The sequence below is a fragment of the Trifolium pratense genome, linkage group LG6 (genome assembly GCF_020283565.1).
Source record: "Trifolium pratense cultivar HEN17-A07 linkage group LG6, ARS_RC_1.1, whole genome shotgun sequence".
Lineage (NCBI taxonomy): Eukaryota > Viridiplantae > Streptophyta > Magnoliopsida > Fabales > Fabaceae > Trifolium > Trifolium pratense.
In genome coordinates this window covers 11,816,605-11,820,359 of record NC_060064.1, presented here as the reverse complement: position 1 = coordinate 11,820,359, position 3,755 = coordinate 11,816,605, and the positions used below count along the sequence as shown (strand labels likewise).

At 37.5% G+C, this 3,755-nt stretch overlaps 1 pseudogene; it reads right to left on the bottom strand.

The window, feature by feature from the left end:
* Positions 1-276: 276 nt before the first annotated feature.
* Positions 277-3,331, bottom strand: LOC123891733 (annotated as a pseudogene).
* Between the last annotated feature and the right edge of the window lie 424 nt (positions 3,332-3,755).

The window sequence follows — 3,755 nt, the reverse complement described above, 5'->3', positions numbered from 1 at the left end:
TTTCTTTTAAGGAATCATATGATTCCATGAAGGGAAGAAAATTGAACCTTCATATACTATGAATTGATTTCATGAATTTCAATATGAGGAGTGCTAGCAACACACTCTTTAACAAACACACTCTAACACACTTTCTTCTAACACACTTTCTTCTATTGGTTAAAATTTATATGGGTCCCATAAAAGTTATATGGGTCCACATTTTTTTATGGGACCCATGTGAATTTCAACCAATAAAAGAGAGTGTGTTGGAGTGTGTTTGTTAAAGAGTGTGTTGCTAGCATTATTCATTTCAATATAGACACAAATGCTGCCAAGTGCTTGTATTCAAATAGACTTCACTTTGGCTTAAGTTGTTATTAGAGTTTTAACATAAATCACATCAATATCTCTCATAATTTCTCTCACCTTTGCTACATCATCGGATCATCCCATCTCCCAACAATGGCATAAAGATTTGACATTAATACATAAAATCCGCCATTTTTGTGATTCAATAAGAACAATTTTTTTGCCAAGCATTCCCCGAGCTTCACCTCTTGTTCGATGCAACAAGCACTTAACAAAGCTCCCCAGACAGCAGAATCAGGCTGAATCTCCATGTTGTTTATAAATTCAATTGCTTCCTTGAACATGCCTTCTCTACCTAATAGAGCAACTATGCATGCGTAATGTTGCAGAGTCGGCATCAAACCATACTCTTCTGTCATGATAGTGAAATATTCCAATCCTAAATAGACAAGCCCCCCATGTGTGCATGCTGCTAAAACTCCCAAGAAGGTGGTTTTAACCCTTGTTCTTGCAGTTTAGAATAACAACTGAATGATTTATGCTCAAGTCCGTATAAACTATAACCTGATATGATGGAGTTCCATGTTGCCAAACATGGATCCTTGATGCTGTAAAATACCTTTTCAGCATAATCTAATCTTTCACACTTTTGCTATACATGTCTATTAGAGCAGTTCCTGTAAAATCTTCCACTTTCACATTGTTCCTCAGAATATAACTATGAAGCCTCTCTCCAATCCGAAGGTAACCAAGCTGGCAACAGCCCGATAGTAGACTGGCAATAGTAATGGCATCTAGTTTTTGTCCGCACAAGTTCATTTTGGAGAACAACTCCATGGCATCGGTTGACTTTCCAGCCTGCACACAACCAGATATCATAGAATTCCATGTGATCAATGGTTTTTCTCTCATATCATAAAACAAAGACAAAGCGGCTTCTATCTCATCAAATCTAGAATACAAACTTATTAGCCCATTTGCAACTAAGCAATGACTCTAGACAGTCCACTCTTCAACCCATAACCGTGGAAAGCAGATCCAATAGCAAAATGCGAAGGACTTGTAATCCCATGAAATACAGCAATCAAGACAACTGCATCTGGTTTTATATCTAACTGCATAGTTTGGTTAAAACACTCTACCGCATAATCTACATCACCTTTTTCAGAATAGCTAGAGATTATCGCTGTTAACGAAATCAAGTCCTTTGTGGGATAGTATTTGTAAAGTTGTCTTGCCATATCTGTGAACCCTTGCTTTGTATATAGACAAACCAGCAAAGTAACAACAGAAGCATCATTGGTAAACCGACATTTGATAACATAACAATGAACAGTTTCCGGAACAGCATTTGCTGACATAAGGTTCATCATCGTCACCGAACTCGGTTGAAAACCTTCCTTCAGCATCTCTTTGAAGCAAAGAATAGCCTTATCAAAAAGACCATTTTGCCCATAAGCGCCAATCATAGTATTCCAAGAAACAACATTCTTCTCAGCCATTTCATCAAACAAAAGTTGTGAAGCTTCCAAATCATCGCATTTAGCATACATTGACATTAGGGCATTATTCAAATGAGAATCCGAACAAAAACCATCTTTGCTTCCAAACCCATGAATCAATCTACCTTGAAAAATCAGCTCAAAACAACCACAAGAAGGTAACAAACTAACAATCGTAGTTTGATTAGGCCTAAAATTCTCTCTTAACATGTCTACAAAGAGTTGAAAAGCATTATAAAGATACCCATTTTGTGAATAACCACAAATCAATACATTCCATGAAACAACATCTCTAAAAGACATTTCATCAAACAGGTTCGTGCATGACAGGTAAAATCAAGTTTCATGTACAAATCAATAAGAGAAGTATTAACATGAATAAATTGGTTGATTCCCCTTTTCAGTGATTGGGTTTGAATCTGGTGTGCTTGTAATTAGAGCTGTCAAAACGGCCGGTCCGGCCAATTTCGGGCCGGCCCGGTTGGGCTTTGGGCTTTGTCGGGCCGGGCTAAAAAGCCCGGATAAAAAACGGACTACCAAAATTAGTGCCCGAGCCCGGCCCGGTACGGGTAGTCGGGCTTTCGGGCGGCCCGGTTTATCTTTTTTTTTTATTTTTTTTTACTTTTAGTGCTTAAACTCAACTATATAAATAGCATTAATAATTCTCGCGCGTCCTATTTTTTACTCATCCGCTATAAATATTATATAATTCGCGCGCGCCGTATTTTTACTCATCCCCTATCTACGAGTTTCTTGCGCGCCCTATTTTTACTCATCCACTACCTACGAGTTTCTCGCGCCCTATTTTTACGCATCCGCTACTTACGAGTTTCTCGCGCGTCATATTTTTACTCATCCGCTACCTAGGACTTTCTCGCGCGCCCTATTTTTACTCATCCGCTACTACGAGTTTCTCGCGCGCCCTATTTTTATTCATCCCCTACGTACGAGTTTCTCGCGCGTCCTATTTTTACTCATCCGCTACCTACGAGTTTCTTTGGTGCCCTATTTTTACTCCTGCTACTTAAGTAGCGGACGGTATTTTATAATTTATATTATAAACTAATTTCAAATTATCCGAAACAAATTATTTATATTTATATTTTATTTTATTTTTAATTTTAATTTTTCGGGCTTGCGGGCTGCCCGCGGCCCATTCGGGCTAGCCCATATTTTAATCGGGCTTTGTCGGGCCGGGCTAAAAAGCCCGGAAATAATTCGAGCTAGAATTTTCAAGGCCCGAGCCCGGAAAAAAATTAGGCTTGGCGGGCCGACCCATTCGGGCTAGCCCATTTTGACAGCTCTAGTTGTAATGTTGCAGTTGTTGAACCATGGACAAATGAAGGTGATGAAAGAAAAGCTTTGATGAGTAATGAAAAACTAAAAGCATTGGGATTTTCATTAGATTCTAAAATTTGGCGAAAGATATTAAGTGCAGGTTTTGAATTTTGGAACAGAGAGTGAAACAGAGACAGATTGGGTCTGCTTCTGAAACATGGAACCGTTGTGGAGGCATAATGACATATCTTTTGAGTATTTCATTATATCTATATGGAGTGCGATAAAATGCATGCATGCGCGTGGTGTGCACTGTACATTTATGTTTTTCATGTGCGACTGTATTCGGTCTCAAATATTAATTTGTATTTTGGGTCCTAGGTTCAATGATAATTAAAACTGAAGATGATTTTTTTTTGTGTTTTTTATGTTAATTACAATTCAAATAAGAGGTAATTTTTTTTCTTAAATTAATTTTGGCTTAAATGCACTGCTTTTTTACAAAGCTTAAATTTTGATCCCTCAAATTTTATAATTGTGAGATTTTAGACAACCTTTAAAAGAAAATAGCACATAAGCAAATAAGTATTATTGAAAGAAAAAAAAAACAGCGCTGCTATATATCGCGAGGAAAATCCTCACGAATGTTTCACGAAATCCAAAAAAAAATATAAAAATATTGCT